The sequence below is a fragment of the Peromyscus leucopus genome, chromosome 15 (assembly GCF_004664715.2).
Source record: "Peromyscus leucopus breed LL Stock chromosome 15, UCI_PerLeu_2.1, whole genome shotgun sequence".
NCBI lineage: Eukaryota > Metazoa > Chordata > Mammalia > Rodentia > Cricetidae > Peromyscus > Peromyscus leucopus.
In genome coordinates this window covers 56,009,896-56,022,392 of record NC_051076.1, presented here as the reverse complement: position 1 = coordinate 56,022,392, position 12,497 = coordinate 56,009,896, and the positions used below count along the sequence as shown (strand labels likewise).

General features: G+C 44.1%; 1 protein-coding gene across 4 annotated transcripts in view; it reads right to left on the bottom strand.

Moving 5' to 3' along the window:
* Positions 1-8,018, bottom strand: part of Mdm4 (MDM4 regulator of p53) — a 37,953-nt gene extending 29,935 nt beyond the window's left edge. For all 4 annotated transcript variants that reach the window (XM_028876562.2, XM_028876563.2, XM_028876564.2 and 1 more), the window contains exon 1: positions 7,882-8,018. The gene's annotated coding sequence lies outside the window, so the exon portion shown is untranslated. The remainder of the gene's footprint in view (positions 1-7,881) is intronic.
* Between the last annotated feature and the right edge of the window lie 4,479 nt (positions 8,019-12,497).

The following is a 12,497-nucleotide window of genomic DNA, read 5'->3' as shown; positions in this document are numbered from 1 at the left end:
AGAGTAGAAAAATCTGTATTTAACATTTATTAATAAATAATCTGGGCATGGTGGCACCCACCTTTAATACCAGCACCCAGGAGGCAGAGGCAGGTGGATCTTGCTGAGTTCAAGATCAGCCTGGTCTACACAACAAGTCCAAGGACAGCCAGAGTCTATATATAGAGACTATCTCCAAAACAGAATAAAAAAAAAAAAAAAAAAAAAAAAAAATTCCAGCAACAGTTTAAAAAACAACAACAAAATCTGACATATAGACATGTATCTCTGCAACAAATGCAAAACACTCACTCACATTGAGATTCTCAATCTCTATTTCAGATCCAGCACAAAAGCTGGAGACTAAGCCATCCTTGCCTCCCTCAGGTGAATCCTGAACTAGAGACAGGTTTGGACATGTTCCACCTTCAATGCTGATGCTAATGAGTAAACTGTTCTAGCTGAAAGTCCAATTTACAATCACTGCTTCCCACCGGCTGTCAGGTGGTACCAGTTACTCCAGAGCAGAGTGCTTAAGATAAGAGAGAAAGGACACACACAGCTGGAAATCACTAAGACCCTGGCCTTCCAACATGCCTGGACAAGAAACCACACAGGAAAGTGTCAACTTTTACCTGGTAATCATGGTAGCGCACACCAGTAATCTCAGCACTTGGGAGTTCAAGACCAGCCTGAGGTACACAGACCCTCTCAAAAAAAATCAAAAAGTTTTTAAAAATACATTTTCAGTATCACTTACAAGAGCTTTTTTCTTTTTCTTTTTTTTTGGTAAGTTTTGAATCCCTGGTTGCTGGATTCCTCTGCCACAGAAAATAAGCCAAATCAAACTGAATTAATAAATCCAGATTTGATAAACAGGGCAATGCAAAGCAGAGCACTCCTGGGTGGCTCTCAGGAAGGTAGGAGACAGAACAGGAGAGGGCCAAGTCTTAAATAGCTGGTAGGCATGGTCCCGGGCATCTGGGGGGAGGAGCCACCAATGGCCAGCTTTCTGGGATGGGGCAGGGTCTGGGGAGAGAGAGGGGTGGGGCTTCTACCTAATCAGTTTCTCAAGACAGGGTTTCTGTTTCCCTGGCTGGCCTTGAACTCAGAGATCTGCCTACTTCTGCCTCCAGAGACTTCAAGATTTTTACCTCTCAATCACTTGAAATTATCTCCCTATCTGCACGACCACTTCTACTTCCCAAGTGAGATCTCTGGAACTATATATCACAAGAGAATGCCTGTCTAGCATACATAAGGACTTTGGTTTAATCCCTACCACTCTACCAAAAAAGGGGGCAGGGAGCTACAGCAACACTAATTCTGCTCAGGACCTTGCTACTAACACGTGGTGTAGCTTCTTAGCATGTCTCTAGTCTTATCTTGCCTGCACTGTTCTCCTTGTTTCTCAGACCACTTGCTTCTTGCTTCAAGGCCTTTGTACACACTGTTCATTTGAAGCACTGTGAGTCTGACACAAGACTGGTTCACCTTAAACCTTCAAATATAAGGATAAACACCATCCCCTTAGCAGTCATTAATCCCTACTGTGGTGGTTTAAGGCGAATGGCCCACATATTTGAATGTCTGGCCTCTAACTGGTGGAACTGTTTGGGGGAAGAATTAAGAAGTATGGCCTTCTTGGAGGAGGTGTGCCACTGGGGTGGGCTTTTGTCAGGCCCAGTCTCACTCTCTGCCTCAAGCTTGTGGATCATCAAGAGTATACTGCTCAAGCGCCATGCTCGCCTGCCTGCTGCCTGGCTCCCCATGATGATAATCATGAACTCACCTTCTGAAACTGTAAACAAGCCACCAATTAAATGCTTTCTTTTTTAAGTTGCCTTGGTCATGGCGTCTCTTCACAGCAATAAAAAAAAGTAACTACTTAAAAAAAAAAGGCATTTAAGTAAAAGACTGATTAAAATATGGATGAAGACAGGAACTTTGAAGGAGGCAGATCTCTTTCCCCTACTCCAAATGTGTCAGAGTCTCATCACTGGTTAGAATGAGGCTAAGAAAAAAGGGCCAGGCAGTGGTGGCACACACCTTTAGTCCTAGTACTCAGGAAGCAGAGCCAGGTGGATCTCTGTGAGTTCGAGGCCAGCCTGGCCTACAGAGTGAGAGCCAGGACAGCACCAAAACTACACAGAGAAACCCTGTATCAAAAAACAAAAAACAAAGGAGGAAAGAAAGGTAGGAAGGACAGGAAAAAAAAAGAAAAAAAGGACACACACTGCTTGAAGGTGTGGTGGAGAAGGAAGTTTACCGTAGATAAAAGGGAGAGCATAGCCAGAGGTAGGGACATCTAGGAGATTCCAGAGTGAACTCGACCCTGAGCCACGTGAGGAGATGGGGAGGGGAGAGCAGAGAGCAGCTGCTGACCAGGAGGGGCAGCCTAGGCCAATAGAGTAGACAGAAAAGACCACATAACCCAAATGGCTGGATTATCTAGGAAGGGACAGCTGGGGAAGGGCAGCCCAGCTCTTGGGCTGGAGAGGTTTAGGGCAGGGAGTGGGGTATGCCAGCCAATGTATCCTGTAACAGTAGGGACTAAGGGATGCAGGGAGAACTTGGCAGCCATCATCCACTTTAGTATGTAGGCACCTCAGCTGTCTGTCCAGGTTTGAGACCTAACATAAGGATTATGGCAACTTTTACAACATAAACCTAATGAAACACAACCATTTTATGTGAGTCCTAATTCAAGCAAACAATGTGCAAAGTATCTTTTTAAATAATAAATCAGGAAATGGCAGGGTGTGGTGGCATGTGTGTTTAATTCCAGCACAAGGAAGACAGATGCAGGTAGATTTCTGTAAATTCAAGGCCAGCCTGGTCTACATGAGTTCCAGAATAGCAAGGGAGGGCTACATAGAGAGACTCTATTTTCAAAAAATAAATAAATAATCAGGATTGTTTAATTGTATAATAGACAGTACTAAGCTACTGTTAAAATCAGGCATAGTTAGGAACAAGAGCTGAAGGCTAGCCTGAGCTACCTTATGAGGGCCCATCTCAAAACATGGGGCTCTTCACTTGGCTTTTTCCCTTTCTTTGCCTTACTCAATTTTAGTATGTAAAACATGGTTGTTGTTTTACAGAGGTATATAGTATTTTATTATGTTTCATGTATCCTAACGTCTTTAAACACTATTTTTGAGAGAGGGTTTCTTTTTTTAAAATTTTATTTTATTTTATTTTACAATACCATTCAGTTCTACATATCAGCCACGGTTCCCCTATTCTCCCCCTCCACCATCTCCCTTCCCCCAGCCCCCCCCATTCCCACCTCCTCCAGGCAAAGCCTCCCCCGAGGACTGCAATCAACCTGGTAGACTCAGTCCAGGCAGGTCCAGTCCCTTCCTCCCAGACTGAGCCAAGCGTCCCTGCATAAGCTCCAGGTTTCAAACAGCCACTCATGCACTGAGCACAGGACTTGGTCCCACTGCCTAGCTGCCTCCCAAACTGATCAAGCCAATCAACTGTCTCACCTATTCAGAGGGCCTGATCCAGCTGGGGGCCCCAAGAGAGGGTTTCTATGTAGCCCTGGCTGTCCTAGAACTAGTTCTGCAGACCAGGCTAGCCTTGAACTCAGAGATCCACCTGCCTCTACCTTCAAAGTGCTAGGATTAAAGGTGTATGCCACCATCTCGAAACAAAACAAAAACTTTTAACTAGGGGCTGGAGAAATGGCTCAATGAACATCCTGCTCTTGCAGAAGACCCAAGTTCACTTCCCAGCACCCATGTAAAGAGGCTCACCACCTTTTATAACTATAACTCCAAGGGATCAGATACCCTCTTCTGGCCTCCAAAAGCACTACACTCATGCCATGCACATATCAACAGACAGACATATACACACATAATGAAAAAAATAAAAACTTAACAAGAAAAATAACTGTTAATTGTAGTAGAAAGGCCTGTGGTCATTTTAAAAATCCTTATCTATAACTTTTAAAGAATTTCTTATCCTTTCATTTAAGAACAGTGATTTAACCAGACTCACTGCCAATCAAGGCTAAAATAGTGGGAGAAAACAAAACCTAGAAGGAACATACTTCAGCCCTATAGTAGGCACTCTCATTTCCACAAATATCCCCCTCACTGGGTATTGAGAATGTAAGGGTTTTTTTTTGACTTTACAACCTCCCATTTCACTGTGGTAGTCTCCAAGTCTCAGTTTACACCATTTAATATCCATAGTATATTCAGGTACTGAATTTTCATAAAATTACCATTCCTTATCAGTGTTTTCAGTACTGAGTTTTCAAAATGCAAATTGTACCCCCAACTAATCTAAACCCTCCCAAAAATAGAAATAAGGTAGTGCATAACAAAGTTAAGTTTTGTGCTACAGAACCTGTTTCTGTTTATACAGTAGCCAACACCTTTAGGTCAGACACTCTTCAAGACACATTAGATACAACTCATTTGATCCTTACAGGGTGTCGTGAAGTAGAATACTGTCCTCATTTCCAAAAGAAGCAACCGACACAGACAGGAAGACAGCCTGCCCCAAATCCTGAGTTCTCCCACTATAGCTAGTGAAGCCTCAACTCTGATCTGAAAGCCACTGCCTTAACACCTGTGCTTTCTCCTCTCTCCATCTCTGCTCTAAAAAGGACTTACTCTGAATGGAGAGACTGCTCGGTGGGTAAAAGTGCCTGACAAAACAGTGAAGGAAAAAGCTCTTGACGGACTCCTCAGACTCTCCTCACTACACACACTCACAACCACACTCTCTCTCTTAATAGAATAAATAAATGTAATAAATTAGGGGGTGGGGCTGGAAATGGCTCAAAGGCTGGAGATGGCTCAGTGGTTAAGAGCACTTATTTCTCTTCCAGAGGACCTGGGTTCAATTCCCAGCACCCACATGACAGCTCACAACTGTCTGTAGCGCCAGTTCCAGGGGATCTGGCACCCTCATGCAGGAATACATGCAGCCAAAACACCAATGCACATAAAAAAATTAATTGGGGGGGGGGGTGTCTTAGTCAGTCTAGTCTTCAAATTAGGTTAAAAGTTGCTTCCTTGAAGAAGCTTTGCTGACTCCAAAAAAGGGAAGGCAGGGCTGGAGAGATGGCTCAGAGGTTAAGAGCACTGACTGCTCTTCCAGAGGTCCTGAGTTCAATTCCCAGCACCAACAAGGTGGCTCACAACCATCTGTAATGAGATCTGGTGCCCTCTTCTGTGTACATAATAAATAAATCTTTAAAAAAAAAAAAAAAAAGGAAAGCAATGATACCAGAATTAGGACATTTATTTGAGGAGTTGTGAGAACATATGCTTAATAACACAAGGCCCTTAGTTAAATCCTCACCCATGTTGACCCCTGATGATCCCGAGGAAAAAAATTACACTTCTTTTTTCATTTGCCCCTACTAGCTTGAAACTGGAGTAGAAAGTCTCGTGTTCTCAATGGTGAGTGGTTCTACCCTACATTTAGTCCAAGGGACTCCTATACCTCATCCTGAAATGTCTGCCTTTGAAAACAACTGTAACTTCTTTCTTTTTTTTTTTCAAAGACAGTCTCACTATGTAGCCTTGACTTGGCTGGAGCTCATTTTGTTGATCAACCTAGCCTTGTTTTCAGAGACCTGCCTGCCTCTGCCGAGACTAAAGGTATGCACCACACACCCAGCAAAGACAACCGTTATTTTAACACTAAAATGTAAAACTCCTAATATATATATATATATATATTTGTAATTATCAATTCTCTAAGCTATAAGATTCTTGAGGTAACATGTTCAGTTGTTTTAATGACACGTCCTTGTGTGGGGGGTGGGGGGTATGTACATGAGTGCAGATGTCCACAAAGGCCTGAGGCACCAGATTCCCCTGGAGCTGTAATTACAGGCAATCCTTAGTTGCCTGGGTCCTCTCCAAGAACACGAAGGCTCTTAACCACTGAGCCATCTCTCCTGCCCCTTGTTCAACTAAACTGGACAAACAAGAATGAACACTCATTTTCAAAAGAGAACATGCCCAAGTACAGTGGCACATTCCTTTAATCCCATCACTTGGGAGGCAGAGGATAACCTGGTCTACACAGTGAGACCCTGTCCCAAAAAAATAAATCAGATGTTGGTGCACTTCTTATCAAGTTTGCTACACATTTAAGATGAGTGTGCAGAAAAAAAAAAAAAATACACTGCAACAGTTTGCCAGGAAATAACCTAAAAGTACACCAAAGAGGATCCAGCTAAAGAAATGGCTTCTGTAACCTTTTTAAAGGACTACAATGCAAAACACTTTAAAAGAAAGTCTATCTTTTTTTATTTTTTATTTTCTATTGACTTTTTTATTTTATAATTTAATTTTATATATCAGTCACGGATTCCCTTGTTCTTCCCTCCCCACCTCACCCCCCCGAAAGTCTATCTTATTGTTATCTGAAAAATTTAAGGTGCATACCTGCAAAATGATCCCTCTACAGTTTAAAACTAAGAATATGTGTAGAGTAAGTCAAGAAAGCGGTAAGACCCTGGTGGTTATAACACTAGGAAACTTGAGGGGTTAGGGATGCTGGCTGGCCTGTCAACTTTACACATTCACACTTTTTTCAAACAGGAGTTTGTTGTGGTCTTGACCAGTACAGTGAAAGTGTGTTGTATATAATACTTTAAAGCTAAAATACTTTTTCACAGCAGGAATGGATGAAGGGGTAGATTAAACCTGAACTGATATTCAGCAACTGACATCTAGTATTAGTAAAGGTTTCAAGTATTACGGGGCGTTTACCCACCAACCCCACTGTTCCCCAGAGTTTTCTTGAGTGAGAGCAGCAGAAAAATATTAGATAGGATTTAAGAGTGTGGAGATAAACAGATAGAAAATGCAGGATAGCCTCGAGAGGGCCTGGAACTTTTTCCAACGAGCCCTGTCTCTGCCCTAGGGTATTTATAGAAATGCCAAGGGATGGAGCAAAAGACACACCCCACACACACCCGCACGGCCAAGTGCAGACCATCTCAGACACCTGCACTCAGGCCCGTGGTCCTAATCATCCTCTATGCGGACCTGCCGGGTCAAGCCACGGGGAACCTGAAAACAGGCTCCCAAAGTATCTTTGACAGACACACCCCATGCTTGGTGGAGCTTCCTAACCCACACAGGCCTTTCTAAAAAAGGACCACGGCGGGCCTTTTATCCAGGTGTGGCTTAAGAGAATGGTTTCGAAATTTGGGGACGTACAAGAATCATTGGGAGGTGTGCTAATTAAAGTTCATATTCGTGGGCCAGGCGAGGTGGAGGAGCAGGCTGGGCGGCAGGGCCAGCCAGGTGGCTCTTTGCGAGTTCGAGGCAAGCCTGTCTGCACAACAAGTTCCAGACTAGTCGGGGCTGTTTACACAGTGAGATCTTGTCTCATAAACAAAAACGAAATAATAAAATTCATATCCGTGGAGGAAATAAATTAAAAAAAAAAATACCGGAGGTCCGTATGTGGACCCCAAACGAACATCTTTCAAACACTGGGACACTCTGCAAGCCTAAAAATGACTTAACTCTTGAGTCCCGTCAATGTCAACTCTCGCGGCCTCCCTTTCTCCGACCCCTTGTCCTCCAAAGTCCCTCAATCGTGCGCACGTCGGAGCTGCCGCTGGAACACCAGCACTGTAACCTCAATTTTACTCTGGGGCTGTCCAAGCCCTTCCGCCGCGCTCCATTTTCCTCCTCGGCGGGGCCGGAGCGCCACCCTTCCCCCCCAGCCTCTCCCGTGGGTGGCTCCCCGGCCCTGGCCGCCCTCCCCGGCCCCGGCCGCCCTCCCCGGCCCCGGCCGCCCTCCCCGGGCCCGGTGCCTCCCCGCCCGCTCGGCCAGCCACACGGCCTCGGGGCCTCCCGTCCGCTGCCCCCCGGCCCCGCACCCCGGGGGCCGGACCCCCCGCCACACCTTACGGTCGCTCCACGCGTCGCTTCCCCTCCGAGCGGGGGGGAGGGGGAGGGCTGGCAGGAGGGGCTGCTACGGCCTCCACCGCATTTTGAAACTGCGAGCAACGGCGGCGCCACTTCCGGCCTCTCCGAGTCAGCGTCCGCGAGAGCTTCCGGGGAGGCGGTCATCAACCATAGAGGGGCCCCTGGAGGACTCGGGAGCTAGAAAGGCTGAAGGACCTACCATCGAGTACACGCTCGTCCGGGAAGAGAGTCTTCCTCCGGCCATGGAGCATGGCTGCTAGAGATAGTGTTTTAGTTTTGAGTGAGGAACTCTGTGTGTGACCCTGGCTGTTCTGGAATTCACTGTGTAGCCTCGCATTCACAGAGGTCCACTTCGTCCGCCTCCCGAGTGCTGGGATTTAAGGCATACCACACCATGCCCTGCATAAAGAGGTTTTGAAAGACTAGGGAGAACTCCTGGGATCCTGCGATATGCACAGCGATATCCCCGGCGATCAAAACGGAAGCTAGCCAGGCGGTGGTGGTGGTGGTGGTGGCCGCCTGGGAAACAGCATCCCAGGTGTTACTCACTGGGGAACATACAACTGGTTTATTCATGAATGACTGCAAAATAAGTGATACATGCTAAAAGAGAGGGGCCAAGAACGGTGAGACGGAGCTTAATGTGGGTCACAGAATCAGGTCATGCTTCCCCACCACCCTCAAGGGTCGACAAACTATCTCAAGCAAACTGCTTTCAACTTCTGCCGGGGCCAAACGGTTTCGCCTCCCCCAGACCACCTCATTTATTTCAGTACAATCCCGCGAGAGAGAATTTTCTAAGCTGAAATATTTTGTCTTGTAATTTCTGTTAAAAGCTGGGTATTTTGGAGGACAGTACGAACTCATTACTTGCAATGTAAATGTTACCCCGTTTTTTGTTTTTGTTTCCTTTGCTTTGTTTTGTTTTGAGACATGGTCTCTATGTATCCCTGGCTGTCCTGGAACTCTATATGACCAGATTGACATCGAATTCACAGAGATCCTCCAGCCTCAGCCTGAATCCAGAGTACAAATTCATTATTTCCAATGTAACTATTATCCCATTCTTTTTGTTTTGCTTGAGCAGGGTCTTTCTTACTATGTAGCTCTGGCTGTTCTGGAACTGGCTATGTAGACCAGGCTGACCTGGGAATAAAGGTGTGAGCCATTGTGCCCAGTTCCTACTTAGAACTTTTCCTGCACTGGGAGATTCAAAGTTTTCCGAAGACACTGAGGAAGTGATTCTCTTTGTACAATCACTGGCAATAAGCATGAAGTCAACAACGTTTCCTCAAAGGAGGGGGAAGGGCACTTTTAGGTAAACCCTGTTCAAGTATTTCCCCTCTCTTTGTGCAGCTCCTGTCTATTTGGTTGATTTGGTTTGGTTCTCTTCTGTTGGAGACAGGATCACATTCTGTAGTTCAGGCTGGGCTGTAATTCATTATATAGTGCAAGCTGGTCTAGAACGAGAGTCAGTCCTCTGGAATACAAGTATTACCCACCATGACTGACGTAGCAAGTTCTAGGTCCACAAGGGTGATAACCATGAGATCCACTCTCAAATCAATCAATTTCCCAACAGCAATTTGTTTTCTATCTTTTAAATAGTATCTGGCTAACTTAGACTCCTTCCTACTGTCTACTGGAATCTTGGACTTATGCAATTCTGATTCTTTAAAATGAACAATCTAGTGATTCTCAACTTTGTAATGCTGCGACCCTTTAATACAGTTCCTCACATCGTGGTGACTCCCAACCGTAAAATTATTTCATTGCTACTCCATAAATGTAATTATGCTGCTGTTATGAATCACAAATATCTAATATGCAAGATATCTGATATGTGACTCTTGTGAAATGGTCATTCGAGTCTCTCCCCCTCCCCCCAGAGGTCTTGACCCACAGGTTGCAAACAGCTGACCTAGAGGCTTCCAAAAAAGACCTGGGGGGTCAGCCAGCTGGCTCGGCAGATAAAGACAATTGCCCAAGCCTGAGTTTCAAATGTTAAAAAAAAAAAGAAAAAGAAAAAAAGAAAGAAAGAGGGCTAGAGAGATGACTCAGAGGTTAAAAGCACTGGCTACTCATTCAGAGGACCTGAGTTCAATTCCCAGCACCCACATGGCAGCTCACAACTGTCTAACTCCAAATCCAGGGGATCTGACACCTTCACACCAATGCACATAAGATAAACTTAAATAAATTATATAAAAAAAATACTTGTAGTCCTCTGGAATACAAGTATGTCAAAATATCAAAAAAAGGAGAAGAACAAAGAAAGAAAGAGAGAGAGAGAAAGAGAGAGAGAGAGAAAGAAAGAAAAGAAAGAAAAGAAAGAAAGAAAGAAAGAAAGAAAGAAAGAAAGAAAGAAAGAAAGAAAGAAAGAAAGAAAGAAAGAAAGAAGGAAAGAAAGAAAGAAACCTGGAAACTGGTCTAGTAAAAGAGTCTGATTGTCAGGGAAAGAAAATGTAGTCAGTCCAATTATGGATGAGCTGTTGTTACCTTGGTGCATGTGCAAGCCAAAAAGTCAGCCCTTTCTCTTTTTATTTTTCAAAATATTTATTAGCACAATTTGTCTTCATCTAAAGCCTTAATAAGGGGGCTGGAGAGATGGCTCCGTGGTTAAGAGCAGTGGCCTCTCTTCAGGAGGACCCAGGTTTGATTCCCAGCACTCATGTGGTGGTTCACACCTATCTGTAACTCCAATTTCAGGTAATCCAGCACACTCTTCTAGCCTCTGAGGGCACTGTACACAAGTGATGCACAGACACACATACAGGCAAAACACCCAGATACATAAATAATTGTGGGATACCTGCTCCCACTTTACCCAGGGTACTCTTGAGGAGATAGGGATAAGAAAATATCAGAATGATAGGTCTAAGCCAACGAGAGGAAAGACAGAAACACAGGATAGCTTTGGGAGGGCCTGGATCAATACCCAAAGGCCCAGAAGTTTATTCAAAAGGGCTTTTTAATAACAATGCCAATGGGCAGAGCAAAAGACTTCTCCCTTGCTAGATCAAAGCACACCGTACAGCCAAGTGTAGACCCTTCCAAACACCTGGTAACCACGCCCATAATCAAATCATCCCCTTATGCAGCCCTGCTGGGTAAAGCAAGCTCAGATTCTCTGACCCTGAGTAATTTGGGCCTCCACAAATAACTTTGTTTTTTCAAGACAGGGTCCTACTTTGTAGTTCTGGCTGTCCTAGAACTCTGGGCTCAGACTCACAGAGGTCCACCTGCCTCTGTCTGCTGAGTGGATTAAAGGTGTGTGCCACTATGCCAAGCCATAAATAACTTTTTAAAATAAAATCTTAATAAATGTGTCAAACAGAGCATGGCTTAGAAAATTAAAGCCTTACCAAGAGGTGGAGGACTAAGCAGGAAGATCACTCAAGGCCCTGTCTAAATAAATAAATAAATAATAAATGGAGACTTACCCGTCATGATTGCTGATATGTTGTACATGTTGAGGTCAGAAGACAACATGGGAAATCTGTCCCCTCCTCCCATGTAGGTCCAGGGATAAACTCAAGTCATTAGACTTGTTTGCAAGTGCCCTTACCCACTGAGCCATCTTGGTTGGCCCCCAGCCTGGTTCTCAAACCACCAATGAACTTGCCTAAACAGTACTTAACACCTAACAATGTATCTCCATCTTTTCTATGCTTTTCATAAGCCTTCACTGAATGATTTACTACAATAAAAAGTCAACTATGGCTAGGCAAGGAGGTACATGCATTTAATCTCAGCATTCCAGAGGCAGAAACAGGATCTCTCTGAGTTCCAGGCCAGCCTGGTCTACACAGCAAGAGAGACCCTGTCTCAAAACAAAACAAAGATATAAACCATAAATATGCCATTTCCCATTTCTACCAATCAAATAAACTTAACAAAATATAAACGGGCTTAAAAGTTCATAACTAATCTTGGTATCTGCCACTTCCTTCTCAAAGAAGACTCTAGACATAAACAAACAGGAAGTCTGATTTCTGGTCTAGCTGTTTCCTGAAACCAGAACATTACCCAGTTATGTATCTTTAGTGTCTCAAATTATAAAATAAAATGGATGAACTGGCTTTTCTATGACCCTTTTTGATTTTAAAAGAATTAGAAGACAACTCCTGGATTATATCCTTTCTGAAACAAAGCTACAATGATAACTCCCTCATCCATATAAAAAGATATGAAAATGAATATATTTTTCCTTAACCATTCTTCCTAAATAACAATAATTAACTACATAAAGAAATTTCTTCTCTGACATCTCCCAGCTTCAAACTTAGAGAGTATCATTTTCCTGAGTCTGGCATTTACTTGCTCCATGCATTTCTTTAGATGTTCAGGATTTTTAAATTTTTTTTATCTATTTTGTGTTTGAGGGGAAGGTATGAGTGTGGCGATCAGGGTTGATTTTCTCTTTCTATGATGTGGGTTCCAGGGTTCAAACTCAGGTCCTCTGGCTTAGCAGCAACTGCGTTTACACACTGAACCATCTTGCTGGACCAATCTTTTTTTTTTTTTTTCCCCCCGGAGATAGGGTTTCTCTGTGTAGTTTTGGTGCCTGTCCTGGAACTCACTCTGTAGACC